The sequence below is a fragment of the Euprymna scolopes genome, chromosome 16 (assembly GCF_053919585.1).
Source record: "Euprymna scolopes isolate OS-2025 chromosome 16, ASM5391958v1, whole genome shotgun sequence".
Lineage (NCBI taxonomy): Eukaryota > Metazoa > Mollusca > Cephalopoda > Sepiida > Sepiolidae > Euprymna > Euprymna scolopes.
Window position 1 is genome coordinate 57,952,745 of NC_136497.1, and position 23,861 is coordinate 57,976,605.

Below are 23,861 nucleotides of genomic sequence, written 5' to 3' on the forward strand. Positions count from 1 at the left end.
GTTATTAGTCTTTCTCTACATAGAAACCAGCCAGAGTTATGCATTTCTCCCATCGTTTGATGCAGCTCTGGAGACCATTTTTGTAGAACACCCCAGGTTGGTCCTCCAACCACGATGTGACTTAAGAAATCAAGGCTGCATCATCTGGGAAACGCTTTCCTTTCAAAAACAACTTCATGGCTGGGAAGAGGTGAAAGTCAGAGGGTGCAAAGTCAGGAGAGTAGGGAGGATGGGGAAGGATTTCATAACCACACGCCCGTGCTTCTGATCTAGCAACATGCGAGTTGTGGACTGGAGTGTTGTCCTGCAGGAGGAGGGTACCTTTGCTGATCTTGCCCTGCCTCTTGATTTTGATAGCTTCCCTTAATTTCCTCAAAAGTAAAGCATAATAGGCTCCTGTAATTGTGGTACCCTTTGCCAGGAAATCTGTCATCACTACTCCGTCCTGGTCCCAGAAGACTGTGAGCATGACCTTGCCAGTGGAGGGCTGCACCCTTGCCTTCTTTGGAGGTGGTGAGTCCAAGTGCTTCCACTGCATTGACTGGGCTTTGGTCTCTGGATCATAGTGATGGGCCGAGGTTTCATCCTGTGTAATCAGTCTTTTGAAAAACTTTGACTCATCTTCTTGACACATCTCCAAATTCATCCTTGAGCACTCAACGCGTTCTCACTTCTGGAATGGTGTGAGCAACCTGGGAATCCATCTGGCAGACACCTTATGCATATGCAAATGGTCATGAATGATAGTTTCCACAGACCCTGTACTAATCTTGACATCTTGGGCTATTTGGCAAATAGTAATGCGCCGATCTTCCAAAATGGCAGCCTCAACTTGATGGACAGGTGCCTCATCAATGGCAGAAGTGGGAGCAACCAGGTCTGGGAGCTGTTTCCACAGACTTCCGGCCATGTTTGAATTCATGATGCCAGCATTTTACAAGGTCATATGATGGGGCATAATCACCATAAGTTTCTTTCATTTCATCAAAAGTCTCCTGTGGTGTGCGTCCTTTCAAATACAAAATTCGGATCACTGCTCGACATTCAACAGGCTCCATTTCACACCTGACTCAGTTCAAACACCTGTAAAACAGAAACCACAATTAGTTCAGAGCTGTAATTTGCCACATAACCCGTAGAGATATAAATCATTGCGAATGCAAAATTTCAGCTAGATCAGACAACTGGAAGTGGGTCAGGGGCATTACTTATTGCACGCTCCTCGTAGTGAAATTAAGAGATGGTGTGAATTGTGACGTCGGTGAAAAGGGGTGCTGTCAATTTATTTGTTTAGAACGCAGTTTTACATACAGGCATGCGTTGGACGGCTCTAAAATAATTGACTTCCAAAGTAGTCTACCCCCCCCCCCCCCTTCAAAAAATAAAACGTTGAATCTTATTTTGGAAGATATGTGAGGTTGATTTAACAAAGTGTTAATTTTCAATAATACCGGATGTTTCCCCTTCTAGATATTACAATGTCTCTTAGTTCAGTATTCTTTTGAATACTTCATGAATGTTTCAATGACTATTTCACAGGTGAACACCTTTCCTCTAAGACAGGGTGAAACATTGTTGAGTGTTTTCTTCTTTGCGATACTACAATGTCTCTTAGTTCAATATCGTTTTGAAAGACATTTGCGCCCATCAATGAGCTGGGTTTGTTCAATTATTTATCATGCAAACTGGAAGGAAAGCAAAATGTCTGTTCATTCAGTTAGAAGACGCAATTTTCTGAACGATTTCGGACTTTTGTTACTGTTTCACTGGATCTTTTGTTCTTGAAATATTTGCACACCATTTCTTGTCTTGAATGTGACCACTATTTTCTTTTTTCTTTTTCTTTTTTTTTTTTTTATAACTTCGCCAAGCATTGAAAAAAGACAGTGACCAATCTATATATCTATAAAAGTGAGAATGTGTTTATGTGCTAGAACAATTCTCAACCTATATACTCAAAGATTTTTTGATGTACAGACTTGACATTTGGTATATAGGGTATTCGGACATGTAGAAAACTTTTTGATCGGTTTTCATCCGGAATAAAGGGTTCCTAAGGGGGAAAAGTTGGAAAAGTGTTACATCACGGCCATCAGATTTTTATCTGTTTGTCAACTGTTTCACAAAAGTGCATACTTGAACCGTTCAGATGACTGATTCCTTATGTTAAGAATAGTAGGTTTGAAAACGTTTTATAAAGATCGTATCAAGCTGGCCTAATGGTTATCGTACTTGATTTGCAAGAAGTGAACTGTTTAGAAAAATTATGATACCCGCATGCATATGTCTCAGTTTCTGTATGAATTAAAATATAATCTGTATTTTACGAGCGGGTAATGCCGGGCGACCTACTAGTAACATATTTTTTCTTACCTGCAACCTCTTTCCCACAGAAAAGATGTTGCTAGCTTGTTTCTTCTCTATCGTTATTTTCATAAGTACTCGTCTGAGCTCCAATCTATGGTTCCTCCCCCTACCAAACTTTCACAAAAAACACTCGTCTAGTTGAAACCACTATCAATAATTTCCCCCACTCTTTATCTGTGCTTAAACCTAATGCATACCATCACAGCAAGAGATGCTGTAAAAATGAAATATTGTTTATTTTTACTGCGTTTTCAGAAATTAGAGATGCAAAAAGTAAGACGTGTAAAGGAAAATGAGAAGAGAAACGGTTACATGGACAATTTATAAGAATGAGAGAAAATATTCACAAAAGCATGTGGACATTACTACGAAAAGGGTACCTAAACAGAGAAACTAAATCATTACTAACGTCTGCAGAAAATAATACGATTAGAACCAACTATATTAAAACTAAGATTGACCAAGCTTTAAAAAAATTAGTAAATGTAGACTCTGTGAACAAAGAGATGAAGTGGTAAACGATATAATAAGTGAATGTAGCAAACTTACCCAAACATAATACAAGAACAGACACATCCATGTAGAATATTGCTAGGGTGAGCCAGCTAATCCAATACAGATGTTGTGCTGAATGGATGCGATAATTGACAGAGTGTAGTTCCTGGCAGAAGTCTAGAACAGTTAAAAACCCCTGAATGCCAGAGCAACTGGCATTTGTAGAGTGGCACCTGCCCTTCCTGGCATGTTTAGCCAATCAGGCACCTCAAAATAGAACAATCCATCATCCCTGATTAATTGTAGGCTGGTCCAATGGCAATTAGCATACCACTAATTGCTACTGAATAAATATGTTGAAATTAGTTAAATGGTCCATAATGGTGGAGAGGGAAGGTAAGTGCATTCTTGATTCTTGATTCTACAATCCAGATAGAGGAATGCACTGGGAATGCACTGCATTTTGAACACCCAGACAAATGGTTCAAACACAAATCTGTGGCAGTACTGGAAAAGGAAAATCACAAAATCATCTGAGATATGGATGTACAAACTCATCTAAGTGTCATATTAGTTAATAAGGACAGATCTTACCAAATCTTAGACTTCGCTAGCCTGGCAGATCAAAGTGTAAAGATTAAGGACATCTAAAAGTGAACAAATACACTGAACTGTCCAGAAAACTGCAACGGATATGAAATATGAAAAAAGTTAAAATAACACTGATAATCACAGAAGCACTAAAGACAATCCTGAAAAACCTAGGAAAAAAAGAATAAGAGAGATTAGAATCAGGGGGAATGCTGAGGAGATACAACAGACAGCAATAATGAAAAGCAATAATGAAAATGGCTGAAATCTTGGAAAATGTCTGAAACCAAGCTACATGAACTGCGAATACTAACTGAAAGTTATAATAGAAATAAAACAAACGAAACAGAACATAACCACACAAGACCAAGAAAACTGAAACTATAAAAATGTTAACTGCCCCCCCCCAAAAAAAAATGGTGGCATCAGCCTTGGTAGGAGTCGCTCCAAATAGTTGTGAAGGTTAAAGAAGGAAGAGTACAAACCAGACCTACACTACAAGAGTGCGGAGAACACTGGGACCTTGTAGAATTTTTTTGCCACTTAAATCCCAGGGAATATCAATAGTCATTATCAGCAAGAAATCAATGGTAAACTGTTTTTGCAGTAAATCATTTGTGATGGCTAACAAGAGTTAGCATGCACTGATATATTTGGAGACTTACACAATAATAATAATAATAATAAAGGTAAGAAAGAGAAATATCACTTGGTTCACCCCGGCATATAAAAAGATGCTAAAACCTAAACTTTATAAAATATATAAAATTGACCTGTTAGTTGATCTGTCATGTTTCAAGTAGAAATAGCATTTGCATCGCTAAATGCACAGATTGAATGGCCACATCTTAAAGAATGGTCAATTCTTACTTTTGTTTCTGTTTTTCCAGACTTAATTTACGTTTTTGATACAAAACAATTGTTTCGAATAATTTTTGAGTATATAAAAATGTTGCTGTGTTTGTTTCCTAATTAAGGCATTTATTTTCTCAACTATGCCTGATTACTGCAAATTGATTGCATTGCTTTTAAAAGAAAAAATTGTCCCACTACAATGGACAGTGATTACAAAAAGAGAAAACTAACAATTTCAAGTGATTATTTTTTTTTTTCATCTATTTTGTTTGTTCATTATATTAGAATATTGAAGTCTAGACAAAAAAAATGTATATCTACCATTGGATAAAAAATATAAAATTCTTCTTTTGTTTCAATTGATTGAAGGGGGGGGTCTATTCTAACAACAAAAAAAAAACGCAAACAAAAAATAAATTAAAAAAAAACCTTGTCATACAGTTTTTTTTTAATCAAAAATTTTGATTACTTTTAATTGTTTTTATTTTAAATTTTAGACGAAATCTACAACCAACAAATTGAAGTAAAATTTGCATTTATTCTATTATTTCAACAACTATTTTCATTTTCGTTGCTATTAGTGGTGGGACGATTACAATATTTTTCCCCGATTCCGAAACACTTACAGATTCTGATCTTTTTAAAATCTCTAAATATTTAACTATAGAGCTGTTTTTAATTTTTAGATTACCGTAAAAATCTATGCAATATATTATGACAGTGATTTTGTCTGTCGGTGTACAGTTCCTACCAAATTACTGTCAATTTTTGGTACACAAACTTGAAACTTTATATATGGACGTATTCGAATCTGCTGAACAAAATTGATTTGATGTTTAACTGGAAAAAAGTGCTGCTAAGGAGTCAAAATTGAAAAATCAGAACTTGACAGGCGTAAATATACATTTCTATGTGTAACTGTAGTAATACTTTTTAAATGACTATTACATATTGAGTACAATATGATAATCAATAAATAAGTGGTTCTTTAATAATAAATACGAAATCTGCATAAATTAAAATATATTTAAGTATATTTTATGACCGGGCAACGCCGCACAGCCTGCTAGTATGTGTATATATTTTCGCAAACATAAAAATACACTTGCAGGTGTGAGCAATAAAATTTACTTTTACTGGTGGTTTAAAAATCGATGAATATTTATTTTATCATTAGTACCATCAATGAAAATTAATCTTGAAATAAAAACAAAGATAAATAATTAAAAGAATCGTTTTTGGCATCTGAAAATAGGTACGTTTGCAGAAACACATTCCAATACTTACAAAACGGTCTGAATTTTTTTTTTTTCCCCCCCAATTTTAGTTTTGATTAGTCATCCCAACCTCATTGCTATATTCAAAATGTTTCGGTCAACAGAACATTCGGCACTCTTCCAATGCATCTTTTCAAAATTAGGCATCTTGACAGAATTTTGATCTGAACTTTTCATTTAATCCGTGACAGTAGATTGCTCTCATTCCTTCAGAATGAAGATGGATGAGAATTCGGATGTGGACAGAGTATATCTGCATATCAAAACTATTGAGATTGTGTGATTCTAAGAGTCAGGAGTGGATGGAGGAAGTTCAGGTTGCTTTTGCCATTACTAAGCAACAAAACATTACCACTATCGACTAGGGCATATGCATGCAGCATAACGATTTATAGAAGTGTAACTTGCTCAGTGCTTGTTGAGGACATGCGTTGCATGGAGATAAATATGAGAATGATATGATGAATGTGTAACATGATTCTTAAAGACACATTTAGATCTGATAGCCTCCATTAAAAATTAAAACTAGGCAGCATAAGGAGATATGTGCAGAACAGGAGGCTTCGATGGTATTGCTATGTTAAAAGAATGGATGAGAATTCTTGGGTGAGTAGATGTAGAACAGTTAAGGTAGCATGATCAGTTAACAGGGAAAGACCAAGAAAAAAACATGAGGAAATGATAAAATGAACTTGAGAAAAAGATAGATGAGTAAAGACCTGGCCAGAGTTAAGTTAATTTGGAAATCAGTTTCTTAAAAGCGTCCAACGCATATCAGTATGTAAAACGGGTGTTAAACCTAATATGATGAGGTATATTGTTCTTGTTTCATCAGCCATGACAAAGCAGAAGTGTTAATTTTATGCTATTCTTAGTTATTATCAACTTTACTAAAATTGTCATTCTGGAGATTAAAGGTTCAATCCTTACTTTCTGCCTTGTATTTCATGCAGCATTTATCCTGAACTGGTTGAGCCAGTTTCCTCTAAAAGATGGACTTTCTAGGGAATATTAAATTCAGAAGTGGTATCCAGTTGCATGTGGTGATGTGTATCCTGGTGAGGGAAATGATGATATTGGTTTTGAAAGGTGTCGCTGTCCCATTACATACAACACTTGGTATTCCTAGTTATCCATCGATTATGAACCACACTCAATGTTGCTTAACTTCAATGATCTACCAGGAACCTGTTTGTCAATATGATTCTCATACATCCGTATTATATGATCTTATAACTAAGTATAACATCAATTCAATCAGCTATGGCTGATAGAGTGATGACAATTTACTTGTGGATTAGGTTCAAGTAGACATTTTCCAAGTTCAAAAGTATGCATGTGAAGGTTTAGGATTACATCTGCCAAAATGTTAATGAATTATTGTTCTTATTCCAATAACTTGATTCTCATACAAAATGGCCAGCGACATGATTTTTACTTTAGCTGAACCAAATTTGTTATTGCATTAAAGGTTTTACGTGAAAAAAACAACATGGACAAAAATGTTAACTGGCAACTGAAATAATTTTAGACTTTTTTCTGTTAGCAGTAGAAAGCAGTGGTTAAGGAAATGAAGATATCAATTGTTGGAAATTCTGTTAAAAGAAAGACATGAAGCGAAGTTAAGCATAAGGCCAAAATAATCGAGTACCAAACTGTATAAGTAGTTTAGGTAAATGGGATTATTGCAATATGTTTGGGTCATGAAAGAGATTAACTACTTGTATAATCGACAGGAGATTAAACCCTTAAATCCCCCTCTGGACTCTTGCCAAACATTTGTACTAAACAATAAATAAAAACAAAAGTTTTTCCCCTTCTCTTTTTCTCCTTTTTCGTTTTCTTTTTCTTCCTTTTTCGTTTTCTTTTTCTTCCTTTTTCGTTTTCTTTTTCTTCCTTTTTCGTTTTCTTTTTCGTCCTCTTTCGTTTTCTTCCTCCTTTCGTTTTTTTTTTCCTCTTTCTCCATTTTCCTTTTTTCCTCTTTCTCCATTTTCCTTTTTTCCTCTTTCTCCATTTTCTTTTTTTCCTCTTTCTCCATTTTCTTTTTTTCCTCTTTCTCCATTTTCTTTTTTTCCTCTTTCTCCATTTTCTTTTTTTCCTCTTTCTCCATTTTCTTTTTTTCCTCTTTCTCCATTTTCTTTTTCTTTCCTCTTTCTCCATTTTCTTTTTCTTTCCTCTTTCTCCATTTTCTTTTTCTTTCCTCTTTCTCCATTTTCTTTTTCTTTCCTCATTCTTGCTAAATTTTAATACTAAACAATAAATAAAAACAAGTCTTTTCTTTTTGCTTCTCTTTTTCTCCTTTTTCGTTTTCTTTCGTTCATTTCCCTTTTTTCTCCTCTTTCTCCATTTTCCTCTTTCTTTCTAAATATTTGTACTAAGCAATAAATAAAAACAAGTCTTTTCCTTCTGCTTCTCTTTTTCTCCTTTTTCGTTTTCTTTTCCTTTTTTTTTCCTCTTTCACCATTTTCCTTTTTTTTCTTCTTTTTTATCGTCAAAATCCGAGTCTTCTTTTTGCCCAGAGAAACATTGCAATATCATTTTTCCATCAAATAGATTTTATATCCTTAAACTACATAGATGGGCGAGCCACTTATTTGGGAACTTTGTGACATCACACTCTCATTGCCAGTATTCCCAGGTTCATTGCAATAATGCCAGGATAGCATTAAAGTGTTAACTAGAATCTATGGTTTACAGACCATTTTCAAAATATGTACCTAAAAAAATAATCCATAAAACAACCGAATCTCGATATGGATCACTGAGGTTCTTCCGATTAGGTCACTTCAGGATACTTATCCAGTTTATGACCTTTGGTAACTTTATATTGGCATCTTCTGACAGGTTACATAAGCAGCCAGAAGAATCCCAAAGGAAGACTGTCAGACGATTCATTCAAAACGCAGCATTCTCTCCCCCCCTCCCTATATTAAGAATGTGTTTCTATTTACACGTTGACATAGCGTACTGAAAGTTAATTTCGGTTTGAAAAAAATTTTGGGGGGATTTTGTTGAAACTTGTCATCTTCTGACAGCTGATTGGCTAATTGCTTGGGCATCTTTCAGCACCTTATGTAATTCGCCAGAAGATGTCGATGTGAACTTACCAGAGACTAGGTCATAAACTAAATAAGTATCCACTTCAGGGTTTAGGTTACGTAAAATCAAGAACGACTCTGAACATTTAGATCTTCAAAAACTGAAGTTAGGGAGTAGGAAAGCCCAAACTCCTTGGATTCTAAAACTTTCAATTCTCAGAATTTTCAAGTATCTGACTCGGACTTCATATTTTAAAGTCTCCCAATATTCAGGCTGTCTATTGATTCTTCGGAGATTAAAAAAATATCGGACTTAAATTCCTAACACTCTTACAAATTTGATTGAGCTCCAATCTATAATTTCTCCCCCTTGCCAAAATGTCACAAAAAACACTCAGCTAGCAATAACCATCATATACGATTTACCCCACTCTCTATCTGTACCTAAATCTAAATGCAGATTCCATGAACAGAGCTTCTTTCCTAGAGCTACCCACCTGTGGAATACTGTTCAGCTGGTGTGCTTCCCAGTTGACTATAATATGGTAGACTTCAAGTTTAATGTAAACAATTCTTGTTGAGCCGTCCCCTTAATCAAATTCTATGCAATTTATGTCATTAACGACTACTACATTACCTTGATAAGTGGTGACTCTCTTGAAAAAAAGAAAAAAAATGCTCTGACTTTGCAGGCAAAATCATGCCAAATTGTTGATAAGTTGTGAAGAAGCTCTTTAATCAGAAAAAAGCTGTGGGATATTTTTGATTTGAAAATGTGAATGAAAAAAAAATGTATGAAATAAAGTTATGAAAAAAGTTATTTTCGTCTGTGAATACAGGGTTTTTTTTTTTTAATTATTTCTGCAAAAGTAATATAGGAGTTACCAGTTTTGTAGACAGATCAGAGGTCACCAATTGTCTGGGATAACTCGTGTGGTATCACTACATAGGTATGCTGCTCATATATGCACAGTAAAGGACGACAAACCGCAATCAGGTTATGAGCATGATCAATAATACAGAATTTATTTTAGAAAATGTGCAACAGTTGTTTCTTTGTGATTAGTAGTTGTGTGCGTTTTTTTAGTTTGTTGTGTATGATTGAAGCCCACAGGAATAAATCTTTTGTTCTGGCTAATGAGTGTAGTTCTTTTCTATAGTTTATAATGAAAGAGGTTTTGTTTATTAGTTAGTATGAGCTGAAAGAGATAATAATTTATCTATCCTATCTAGCCAACTGATAATGAGGAATACTTGAGTTACTTCCTCGGTAATGTTGGGATAATTTATCGGAATTGGGAATCAGAAAAATCAAACATTTTGGGGTATTAGAATCGGAAAAATTTGTGCCACTTTTCCAATATCTAAAAGCAATTCTAAATATTATTTTTTTATTTTTTTATTTTTCTTTAAATACTAATGATTAGAAGTGCACCAATTAAAATTGCAGGTAATCAGTAATCGATCTTATCGCCGGTTGACCGATTAATCGGTTGATTAATTGGTAATTAGCCGATTAATTACTTTTCTCTTTCCTATTAAATTTAAATCATTTCATCAATGCCAAGTGACTCATCAAATAGCTTTGACACATTAACACAGTAACTACCAATTTAACTTGACATTTGTTAAATGTCTGGCTGCTATTATGGCTTCCCTCCCTTTTTTTTTTGCTTTATTAAACGAAATTGCAAAATAGAAAGTACAATTTTAATTCTTAAATGAAGATAATTAAACAACTAAATAAAAAAAATATAACAAACAGATTCCAAAGTACAAATTCCAATTTTTAAGTGAATAACTATTAAGCTGAAGTTCTTCCACTGATTACCTTTACTCTGCACCTGCTGCTGCTGCTGCTCTAGTTCTTCTATTCTTGCTGCCTGTTTCCTTTGCTTTCATAGTCTCATCAGTATTTAAAATTGAGTACTCTCAAGTTGTAATGTAGAAACATTGGAGTTTCTCCATTCTCAGGACACAACCTGTCCCTCATAGGTTCATACACATTACCACTTATACTATAGAGACTCTCACTCTCCATAGATGAAGGTGGTGCACTTAAATATTTTGAAGCCAGTTAACTCAACAATGGTAAGGTCTCCTGTGTCTTTTCCTACCACTGAAATGAATCATCACCTCTTACAAATAGTGGCAACGCTGCATAATGATAAAGTTCTTTTGTGCACTTAAGCATGGGGGATTTACTCCTTTGAATTTAGATTGTGAGTCTTGTATTTCTGTTGTACTTGCAGTTACAGTCTCCCGGTTTCATTCAGCCTCTACCTGCTATATTGTTCAACAGTAGTAAGGATTCTACTAATGTCAGAACTGTCAGAATTAGATTGGACAGCTTTTGACAGAACATCAGAGCTAAAATTGTAGGTATTATCATTGATATGGCTGAAGTTCTGTAACTTGCTTGCTTGGTGATTTCTTCAAATGGACTCGGTGACTGGACAATTTTTTGCACAAGTCTCCATTGGTAAGTTAATAAGATAGATATCTTATTATCAACTGCATATATTACAAGAGCTTTTTGTTCTAAATTCCTTTTCAGCATATAATATGGTAAATTGCACTGTGTGTTCACACCTTGAATGAGTGTTTTTTTTTCCAAATTAAGCTGATCCTGTATTTCAGTTAATTTGCTAATTGCCAATGGCGAACGATTAAAGTGAGAAACTATATTTTCATTAATTGTAATTCACAGCCTATTGGAAAAGTCATTTATTGAGAGTTGCAATGTCTGTATGATAGTGATTCTAAATCACATTCACTGACACTAGCAACCATATTTGCTCATGAATCCTGCAAGACTAGGAAAACTTTATTGGAGATTTTATACTCATCCAGGTAATTGTGCAATTCTTCACTTATTTTTGCACCTGTGTGCATACCAGGGAATGGAACACCTCTAACCACAGCTCTGCATTGTTCAAACTGTGGTCATTAATATTCCAAATTTTTTTCTTTGCCAATATTGTAGTTTGGTGTTTCACTAAAGGCTCGTAGTTGCTGCCACTTGTTCCTGAAATGTCTGTCATTAAATATTCATTGTTTTTTTTTTGTTTTTTTTTCATCAGCAAATTTTGCTTCTTCTGGATGAACTTTTCTAAGATAGTTTAGCATATTAGTCATTGTAAAATTTTTTGCTGATTTACCATCCCTTGATATAATGGCTTTATATAACTTACAGACGGATATATTCTTATTTTTGTGATTGACATCAAAATACTTCCAGCAGAAATTAGTTACCATAATGTTTGATGGTTGTTGCTAATATTTATTTTTTTACGGAGTTAAATTATGTTTCATATAAATTAGCAATTTATCTCGATAAAAAATGCATTATTTAAACTATAAAAAATGTATGTGCAATGGTAACATGGATCCAAAAATGAGTAACAAGATTTTAACTGAAGAATGCTTTATTTTTGGTTTGCACGTAGTCAGAATTTACCGTACAATTCTGCAACATAAAAACTGAAAGATAGAATTAATGAAAATTGTAACCTGCATTTGCATAATAGTTGAAAATAAGAATTAAGTATATAAATGAATACATTAGGAAGGCTATAAACAACGCAATTTTTTTATATAAACAAATTTATTTGCTTAAATCAAATCAGATATACTTCGAAGCTATACATCTTATCAATGAAGAGTCTGTTAAAAAAAAGAATACGTTGTTTATAGCCTTCTAAACGTATTTATTTAAGTACGTAATTCTTATTTTCAATTCATGTGCAAGTTACAATTTTCATTAATTCAATTTGCACGGCTACCGCAATACCCTGTTAATGATTGTTTTTATTTTTATTAATTTAAAAAAAAAAAATGTGTTGTTTTTTCTTAAATCAAACCGTTATGAAGACCCATGAACTAACATTGTCTAACGCAGAATTACACCAAGCGAACCAGAAAAAAAAATAAAATAAAAATAAAAAAAACAGACTCTTCATTGACACGGATGTATAGTATCGAAATATATCTGATTTGATTTAAGTAAATAAATTTGTTTATATCAAAAAAAAAAAATGCCTTCTAAACGTATTCACTTATATACATAATTTTTATTTTAAAAAATAGAGTAGTAATTTTCTTTGACAGTGATTTTGATGCCTTCGTTCAGTCTCGAAAGACAAAAGATAACCCCTGTAGGGGCAGCTGCGTGTGTAATTGTGAAGCAAGGGTTGTACAATCTCCAACCACACTTCTCCTGAATCGGCATTGCTTGAGTCCAGTGGTAAGGAGAGGTCTAGGACGACTGGAAACAATGACAAGATAAGCAGAGAGCACATACAGCACCTGGAAGTCTCAAATGGTCACCCATTTAGTACTGGCCAGGATCATCGTTGCTTACCTTTGGTAATCTGACAAGAACCGGTATGTCAGCATGATTATGCTGTATAATTTAAAGTACAAAATAATAATGTTAATTCGATAGGTAGCGGAAGGTGCAAAATTTTCCGTATTTTTCCCTCTATTTTCAAATTCCGTCCAATCACAAAAGTCTACAGGTTATTAGCTCTTCAAACCTATTATTTGAAAATACGGTGTAGACAGTACATGTCCCTTCGGTGAATTTTCACTGGCAAGCAAAACAGGGAGTTAACTTGTTTTCGTTTACAATATTACTAAATTAATATCAGTACCATTTATGACAACAAAAGTTACTTATAAATCGACGTTAGAAAACCTGTTAATCGGTCGATTATCAAATGGTTGATATATCAGTAATCAGCTAATTTGCTTATTGATGCATCCCTACTAATAAACTGATAAATATTTATTCATTTTAAACCATCTTCTATAGATCACCTCTCCCTACAAGTGTGTTTTTACGTTTACGGAAATTCATGCACATATGCGTTTTTATGGTAATCCAAAATTAAAAAGTCATTTCTGTAACTAAATATTCAAAGATTTAAAAAGAATCAGAATTGGAAATTTATAACAGAATCAGTACTCATATCAAAGCCTGGAAAAATATTGGAACTCTCCAATAACTGCATTATGTTTCTGAACTTTTAGATGAGGATTGATGGTTCATATTATTTGGATTCTTTAGGACTACTGTTCTCATCTTTTAGTGTTATTTTCACAATATTTAAGTTAATCTAATCTCTGACATTCTTTAGCTGTATCTTGTTGAATTCTGGAATCTTTCTGTTAAACTCGGGAATCTACATGGAATTTGAATGGAATCCTTTAGTTAATCTATGGAGGTCGAATGCTCTTGTTCTGCCAGCCATAACTGGGTAGAAGTCCTTAGTAATTTATAGTTGTATTCTTCGTATCACCCACACTAATGATTGGACCTTTAATCTTCAAGCATACAATTGCAAATTACTTAGGACTTCTATCCGGTCATGGCTGATGGAACTAGAGCATGTTACTCCTGCGGATTAAATAAAAGGTTTCATTTTTCATTTGAAATTCTGTGCAAATTCTGAAAAGACACCAAAGTCCGACAAATTACACCTGAAAAAGGTCAGATGTTACATCAGCCGAAACTTTGTGAAAATAAAACTCACGATGATAACAGTAGTCTGAATAATCCAAAATTAAATTTTCATTTTATGTAAAAATTTTTGATATGGTCACGTGGATCTTTACAAAACATAAACAATGATGTTTAAACTTATTTTGGTTGCACCATTAGTCACCAGATTATGACTATTCAAAGTTTATTATTGGAGATTAGAAGATTTGCCATCTTGTGTGTTATTGGTCCAGAGGACAATTTAAACAATCTATAACTAAAAATGAAGGCTTTCAACAAGAGAAAAGTGCATAAAAATTGTTGAACTTTAACATCATTGTCAAACGCTTGAATCTGCATGGAATTTCAAACTGAAGCTTTTATTTAATCTATAGAGGTAGCATGATCTTGTTCCATCAGCCATAACTGAGTAGAAGTCCTAAGAAATTTGCAATTGTATTTTAAGCATTACCTGCATTCAGGATTGAACTTGTAACCTCAGTGTGGGCGAGAGTTAAGATACAGTTTCAAGATTCGACAAGATACGCCCGAGGAAGGTCAGTGGTTTGATTGGTCGAAACATTGTGAAAGTAATATTCAAGATGAGAACTGTAGTTCGAATAATATGAATGTCCCATCGCTACATTTCAGGTACAGTCAACATTTTCATCAGAATAATTTGGTCGATAATGATGACTTATTTCCTAACTTACCGTTATCAAGAAGCATGCTTATACTGCTATGTCGTTTTTTCACAATCAACTGATTTTTCGGGCCCTTTCTTTTTTATCTCGTGGTTGAATGTAGGATTGATTTTTACTTGTTAAGCATACAAATGTTGTTCTCTTATTGTTGAATTGGACGTGTGAGAATGCAGACGTAACTGTAAACAGAATCATGTGATTCTTTTTGGATTTTTTTTACAATTTGATCTGCTTCAGTAATTTGAAATGGCTATTTGTAAGACATGTGACGTTGTTATTTTACTTGTTTTATATCTCTGAGTAGGCTGACAAAATCCTGGTTGGATTGATTAGAGCTTTTTTTTGCTCACTTGGCATGATACCGATACTGAAGCAGCACTAACTCTAGGCAGACTTAACCGGCTTTCTCCAAAGGAGGAAGTTTCATGGAAATATCAAATTCACAAGCGGTCCCCAGTGACATGTGTATCCCTGTCAGGCGAGATGGCAATGTTAGTTATTTTTATCTATTTAAAAAAAAAAATTTTTTACAACTCTTGCAGAGAGGTGTTGACATTCTCCTACATACGGCACCTGGTATTCCCAAATGATCACTCATCTGGTACTGATCAGGCTCAATGTTGCTTAACTTCAGTGATCTAATGAGAACCGATGTGTTAACATGATTATGCCATATGCTTGGCATAATGGTCAGTGTTTGTTAATGAACTGAGATAGTGGAGTTCAATCCCAGGTTGAATTATACCAAAGACTCAATAAATGGTATTTTATACTTCCTTCCTAAACATTCAGCATTATAAGGTGATAATCAAGGGTAAGTGGTGTAATCCATGGACGGGATTCACATCCTCCACTACGTTTCAGTGTAGTAGCCAGTGAAAAGGGAAACCTTTGGATTTCTCTCACCGATAATCGAACTATCTACTTCCCTAATTACTTTGATTACTGAAGCATTCTTTTCCATTTTTTTTTAATTATTGAATTGGTCACATGACAGTATCATGTCATTTTTATTTTATTTTTCTGATCTGCAGTTTATCATTGAAACGTTATTCATAAAACATTAAACTGAACTATTCTAAGAATAATTGTTTAATGAAAGTCATGATCATACTTCCTCATTTCGTTTTATATTTCGTATAATTTTGTCAATTTCTTGTCAATCTTCAGATTCCTGTACTTATAGTTTCTTTTCACTGTATCGTTGAATCTTAGGCACAATCTGGGAAGGCTGAGACTTTCTTCACACACAATTCCGAACCCAACAGTTGTTTAATGAACGTCATGATCATACTTCCTCATGAGCCAATCAATCATTCTTGTTCTGATTGAAGAATGCATATGATATTTTCTAAGCATTATTTTACCATTTTATGCACACAATGCTTAGTCTTCTTTAACATTAACTACTAGTAGGATTCGTGGAAATTCCATGGAATGAAATATATATTAAATCAACAAATATGTTTTGATGAAACTGATATTTTTCTCGATAATGTAAAAAGTTTTTTTTGTTTTCTTTTTTAACAGAAAAACCAATAACACAGCAAATATGAGTTTATTAACATTTCTGTGAAAATAGTGTCCATTATCTTAGAGTTCTTTTTTCAAACCATTACAATAATGATCATATATTATAATGATATTCGAAAACGAGGTTACGCCAAAGGGAGATCACTCTCAATCTGACTAGGCTTTCCAGATTGCCCTTTTCCAAGTCAAATTGTGCAAATTTGTCCTTTTTTTGGAAGCAGTTTGACCTTCAAAAATTATAGTTGGCTTTTTTCAAAGTGTAACGTACTGACTGACTAAGGAAAGAACATGCAAGATATTATATAGATTATTTATATATATTATTTATATATACTTAAAACAGTCTTTAAACAAAATTACCCTTTCTTCTAAATATGATAACATGGTGTGTATTTATAGGAAAATTCTGAATGCTATCTGGCAAGACAATGTCATCGAGCAAGAAAGCGCTCGAACATGCTTGCCTACCGTCTATGGTGGATCTATTTATACAGAAGAATATTAGATGGGTGGGACACTTGAAGAGAATAGAATCTGAATAATTGGTCCGTTCATAATCTGTGAAAGAATGAGGAATTAACGGAAGACCAAAACTAAGATTCAACAATACAGAAAAAAAAAAAAAAACTTGTAATGAGTAAATATCAATACCAGAGTTTGAACAAGATCGAGAAATATGATGGTAGCCTTAGAGGTTTCCATGAAACTATCATCATTATTTTGATGATGCAGATATTCCAAGTGAAGATAGTGTTTTTTATTTAAGCCATTTTCAAGGATTGGTTCTACTTTTCTCTTCTAAAGCCTTCCATTTTTGTTTCTCCTTTTTCATTTTCCTTCGATTTGTATGGATGCCCCAAAATATAATGTGAATAAAAATCAGTTATGTATAGAATAAGTTCTATATAAAAAAAAAAGCGTCCTTCACTCTATTGGTAAATATATATCCATCCCATTACACAAGTCTGTTCATGGAATAAAGAAATGAAAAATGAAAAATTATTTCCATAATGAGACGTTTACTTCCTCCCCTCCTTTTTGCGTTTTATACCGATTTATACGTTTTTCTTTCCTTTATTTTTTTTTTAATCTTTCTAATTCGAGAAATTGCTTTCCTGCTTTATATTTGGCTTATGTCTTTGATGTTAAACAGTCCGACAACGTTTTTTTTTGTTTTTTTTTTAACTTTTTTTTTTATTTATCTACTCTTTATTAATCAGAGAATTCTTTAGGTCATCATAATTAATTTTTAATTTGCAAGTCTAGTCTCTAAATATCCCTTTGAAAAGGAGTAAAACAAGCACTGGAATAACTTGCATTGGAAAGCAAATAGCAAGACAGTCAATGCCCACAATCTGAAATGAATTCAGAAAGAAATTCTCTGCTCTAAATAAAAAGTCAGTAATAGGGCGTTTTTTTTCCTTTGGGTCATCAGAAATGGTAATTTATATATAGAAATCATAGATTTACACAAGTAATTATGATTTTTTATATGAATTTTAATTTGAAAACTGGCGAAGCATTTTTTTTCTTGTCAGATGGTGGAGGGAGTTCACTAGTTAAACAATGTTGTTGAAGTCATTTTGCATGTTTTTGACAGTAAGACTGGAAGAGGTGAAGAGCAGGGTAGATCCAAACTGTTCTAGTTTTTGACCTCGCTTGGTGATCTCCTCATCCTTTTCATCCTCATCTTTTTCATCCGCATCCTCTTCTATCCTCCCCCATCTTCATCCTGCTTTCTAATCTTTTCGATGAAAACACAATCAAAATCACTTTTTCTTTATGATAATAAATTTGAGAAATCAGATTTTTTTTATGCACAATAATCCTCATATGAAGCTTGGCAAAGTGACGGTGACCGCCCCCCCCCCCCGCCCCGAAGGCCATCCGGCCATGATCGTACTTCTCCATTTGGTTCTGTCTTTTGCATTATATTACCAGTCGCTGGTGTTGATATTCCTCTATTTCAAGTGTATTTCCACTGCATCCTAATGTGAACCTTCCTTAACCCGTGCTTCTCTTCACATAGTTGAGAACACAGCCGTTGCCTTGGTAGTCCCTGTTTAATTGCTTCTCCACAAAGGCAAAGTTAGACACGTAATGATTTAAAGAAAATCATCAAACCAATTCTTAACACAGGGAGGTGTTGGTAATTGACCGTACCTTTCAGTCAGGGTAAAGACAAAAGTTTTCATTTAATATTGGGGTACTTGTACAGTTTAATCAAGACATTAAAAATGAAACTATCGAAAAGAAAGTTATATTGTATCCGTTTTGGACTGAACTTCTCCGAAAAAAAAAAAAAAAAAAAATTCACTTCATTTGATCGATTAGTTTTTTATTTTTATTTAAAAAAAAAATTTTTCACAGCGGAAAAACACGTTTTTATGACAGCGCACTCAAGGTAGCTAAGTTTGGATTTTTAGAACACGCAACGGGGAGATAACTCAGTTTAAAGCGCCGACACCCTTCTCCCCATGTTAAATCATAGCTTTTCTTTCTAAAAATCGAAACATGGCTTTTGATTAGTATCATAACAAATTGTTGATCAAATTAAGTGTAAATTTTTTCAGAGAACTTCATTCCAAAACGGATACGTACAATGTAACTTTTTTTTTTCTTTTCCGATATTTTCATTTTTTCATGTCTTGATTAAACTGTACAAATACCAATATTAGTACTAATTGACTGTTCAGCAATGGCTCGGTCAATTTTGTGTCTGTTCTGTAAATTGCAATCAGAAACATTTGGGTTGAAATGGATCCTGTTCTATAAAATTACCAAAAAATAAATTTAATCACCAAAAAAAGAGCCTCCTCCTTTTTTTTTTTATACTAGTGAGTCACCACAAAGCTCTGTTTATAATTAGTTGCCCTTCTACGAGGGCAGAGTTTACCACAATATCGGTTTTAAATGCTGGGAAAATTCAGTTCCCCAAAAAGGGCCATTCTAGATTGAGACAAAAATAAAAATTGCTTAAATCTTGCAAGATTTAAACAGAAAACATTAAGTGTAGTTTCAGAACAGATACTACACTTTGCATCATGAATTGTTGTAAGGTGAAAATTTTACAGTGTAACAATGTAAGCAGAAAGTCATAAAAAATGTAGTGAAAATGAGAGCTGTTAGTCATCTTTACACTTTTCTCTTTGTAAAAAAGCCAAACAGTTGTCTTGGTAGGTGTTCAAGTAATCATGACTGTTTTAGAAAGGCTATGTCACCTCAACCAGGCTAATGCACGTCTTCAGATGGCCCCAAACCAACAGATTCTTGGCCATTTCTGAAATGGCCTTTTCCCTGTTGACTGTGGTATGTAGCTAGAACTGTGCATTTCTAGCAGTGTCAGAAATTTCGTGAAAATAGTGAATAATTCCACCCCATCTTTCCAAGCTTATAACTCCTCGAAAAATGTAATTCAAGCCCTAATTTTTTTTTTCAATTAAAGGAGTAAGGACCAAGGTTTTATTTAAAAAAAAAACAAAACAAAACAATGTGTTTTTTTTTTTTTAAAAAGGTTTTAAACTTCGGACTTTACAGGTAAATTTCTAAAAAACTGATTTTTTTTTTTGTTTTAAATTTGAATATATTATTTATTGACCTTTTCTCTTCAATTTGTGATATATAAACCTATTAAACATAAATTAATTATTTACTTTTTAATAGACATTTCAAAATGAGAGGCGTAAATTATTCGACCCCCTATCTTTCTAAGCTTATAACTCCTCGAAAAATGTAATTCAAGCCCTAATTTTTTTTTCAATTAAAGGAGCAAGGACCAAGGTTTCATTAAAAAAAAAAAAAAAAGACAAAAAGAAAAAATGTGTTCTTATAAAATAAGGTTTTAAACTTCGGACTTTACAGGTAAATTTCTAAAAAACTGATTTTTTTTTTTGTTTTAAATTTGAATATATTATTTATTGACCTTTTCTCTTCAATTTGTGATATATAAACCTATTAAACATAAATTAATTATTTACTTTTTAATAGACATTTCAAAATGGGGGGGGCGTGAAAATGGGGGGCGTGAAAATGGGGGGGCGTGAATTTAAAAAAAACGTTTGTCTAAAATATTATATTCGGTTTATTGGAAAGAACATAAAATTTCACATTGACCCTGAAAATATCGTAAAAATAGAATCAATAGAAAAATTTTGATAGATTTTTAAAATTTAAAAATTTAAAAATATTGAGTTTAAAAATTGAAAAATATTGAGTTCGGAAAATTCATTACTGTTTAAAAAAAAAAAAAAAATATTTCTATTACTTTTAAAACAACTGTAATAGTTTATTTTGGAAGTATAATCCATAAAGAAAATAAATAACCCACTTTTAACAGAGAAATTACGAGATTTTTATATTGTATTCGCAGTTTCGTGTTAGGGGTGTCAAAAATTCCTACAAAAATTCTGATACTGCTAGTGCATTTCTTGGAGATCCACTCTCAAGTTTGGCTTTTTCTCTTTGAGAAGGGGTTAGTTTATTGCTAATCACCTTAAGCATCCTTACCGGAGAATGCGGATAGGGTGTCCGAGCATTGTTTGTAGACTAGAGTTCTATTCCTCCGGGGGAGGGGGGGCAGTAAGAGGAAGATAAATAAATTTTGAAAGGTAATGGCATTTTTTGCATTTGATTATGACTTTTGTATCATTTTGCCAATTATTTGTGTTCTTCCATTTTAAATTTCTTTTCACTGTATATTTTAATCATAGTTTGGGTTCTTTCTTTTTTCACAGAATGGAAAATGCAGAAATTGCCTTCGTAGTCGTTCAGTTTCCATTCTTCACAGGTGACCTAATCATTGGATATTCTCTGTATTAATATCTAATTTTCTCTTTTTCTTTCTTTTGTTCACTTGATCTCTCGTTCATTTTCTTTCACTTTCTTTCACACTCTCTCTCTTTCTTTCACTCTCTTTCTTTCACACTCTCTCTTTCTTTCACACTCTCTCTTTCTTTCACACTCTCTCTTTCTTTAACACTCTCTCTTTCTTTCACACTCTCTTTCTTTTACTCTCTCTCTCTTTCTTTTACTCTCTCTCTCTCTTTCTTTTACTCTCTCTCTCTTTCTTTTACTCTCTCTCTCTTTCTTTTACTCTCTCTCTCTCTTTCTCTTTCTTTTACTCTCTCTCTCTCTCTTTCTCTTTCTTTCACTCTCTCTCTCTTTCTCTTTCTTTCACTCTCTCTCTCTTTCTCTTTCTTTCACTCTCTCTCTCTTTCTTTCACTCTCTCTCTCTCTTTCTCTTTCTTTCACTCTCTCTCTCTTTCTCTTTCACTCTCTCTCTCTTTCTCTTTCACTCTCTCTCTCTTTCTGTTTCTTTCACTCTCTCTCTCTTTCTCTTTCTTTCACTCTCTCTCTCTCTTTCTCTTTCTTTCACTCTCTCTCTCTCTTTCTGTTTCTTTCACTCTCTCTCTCTCTTTCTCTTTCTTTCACTCTCTCTCTCTTTCTGTTTCTTTCACTCTCTCTCTCTTTCTGTTTCTTTCACTCTCTCTCTTTCTGTTTCTTTCATTCTCTCTCTCTTTCTCTTTCTTTCACTCTCTCTTTCTCTTTCTTTCACTCTCTCTCTCTCTTTCTTTCACTCTCTCTCTTTCTTTCACTCTCTCTCTTTCTTTCACTCTCTCTCTTTCTTTCACTCTCTCTTTCTTTCACTCTCTCCCTCTCTCTTTCTTTCACTCTCTCTCTCTCTTTCTTTCACTCTCTCTCTCTCTCTTTCTTTCACTCTCTCTCTCTCTTTCTTTCACTCTCTCTCTCTCTTTCTTTCACTCTCTCTCTCTTTCTTTCACTCTCTCTCTCTTTCTTTCACTCTCTCTCTCTCTTTCTTTCACTCTCTCTCTCTCTCTCTTTCTTTCACTCACTCTCTCTCTCTCTTTCTTTCACTCTCTCTCTCTCTTTCTTTCACTCTCTTTTCATCAAAACTGACATCTGACTGGAGAGGAAGTAAATAAATTATGCAATCTGTTGAATCGCCGACACCTGTTTTCATAAAGATTGCTGAACCATTATCAGAATTCTCGATTTTATTTCGTTTGCGTAATCTTGATAAAAATTAGTGTTGATGTTCTTTTAGGTTTTTTACTTTTTTTTGTAAATAATAAAACCTCTCTTCTGATAGATATGGAAATGGGAATTTAATATTGGAAAACTATGTTACTAGAGACAAGCATGCATTCCAGTTTTTAGCGGAATTCTCCTGTTTTTGTGATTTAGAAAAATTATAATTGCATTTTCTTTTTCTTTTTTTTAATGAGAAAACAAGCTCTACAATAAATGGCTTGCTGAATCTTGCTTCCCTAATAGCTGGAAGATGGCCTCTGTGGTATCAGTGTACAAGAATTCTTGTGAAAGAACAGACCCTTTCAATTATCGTCCCACTAGTCTCCTCCTACTCCTCCTCCTCTTCACTAAAATCTTTGAAACCTTAATTAATCAAGCACTAGTTCATCATCTCACAAAAGCAAATCTTCTCTCTGACAAACAGTATGGATTCAGGCAATGTCGTTCTACTGCAGATATTTTAACAGTCATCTCTGAACGCATTTACCATGTACTGGATAAGGTGGGCGAAGTTAAATCGTACGGCATAACTGGACGTATACTAAATATAATTAGATCTTTCTTTGACAATAGAAGCATACAGGTTGTCATTGACGGACATACATCCAAGCAGCATAATGCGGGAGTGTCTCAGAGATCGATCCTTGGACTATTATTATTCCTGATATTCATAAACGACCTCCCTGATAATATTGTGTCCGAGATGGGTATATTTGCTGATGATTCAATGCTCTATAATATGCATGCAGAAAGAACATATGTACATAAATCTAAGACAATGGCAGAATCGTTAGAAAATGACCTCCAGACTATAGTGGAATGGGGCCGCAAATGGATGGTAACATTCAATGCTAGTAAAACTAATCTGCTCTCCTTTAACAATTACAAGACACCTCTCCAACCGCCTATATCCGTGACAAGTAGCACCCTACCTGAAAATTCTTCCTTCAAACTCCTTGGCCTAACATTTGCGGGCAATATAAACTGGTACAAATACATAAAGGACATTATAAAGAAGGTGGGTTCTCTCTATCGAGCTAGAAGACTACTCACACCTTTACAAGGCGCCCATTCGCCCATGCATGGAGTAGTGTTGCCACTTCTGGGTTGGTGCATCTACCACTAGTCTCTCCTTCTTGTATAAAGCCCAAAAAAGAGTTATCAATCTAATCCGTCCCACTTTGTCAACTAAGCTCCAGCCCCTGTCCCATCACCGCAATGTTGCATCACTGTGCCTGTTTTACAAATATTTTAACGGAATGTGTTCTGATGAACTCGTTTCACTTGTACCCCCTCGACATACATATTCCCGACAAACCCGCTTAGTAATAAGATCTCACCCTTTCACTGTTGATGTCCCTAAATGCCAGAAAGATTTCTATTTTAATAGTTTCTTCCCTTGAACAGTTAGACTTTGGAATTCCCTTCTTGCTTCCTGCTTCCCTGGCTGTACTGATATGCAGAA

At 34.0% G+C, this 23,861-nt stretch overlaps 1 protein-coding gene and 1 pseudogene across 6 annotated transcripts in view; one reads left to right on the forward strand and one right to left on the reverse strand.

Moving 5' to 3' along the window:
• The window catches only part of LOC145295987 (uncharacterized), a 404,367-nt gene that overhangs the window by 114,971 nt on the left and 265,535 nt on the right, over positions 1 to 23,861 (forward strand). The window lies entirely within an intron of this gene.
• LOC145296568 (5S ribosomal RNA) lies at positions 15,374 to 15,490 on the reverse strand (annotated as a pseudogene).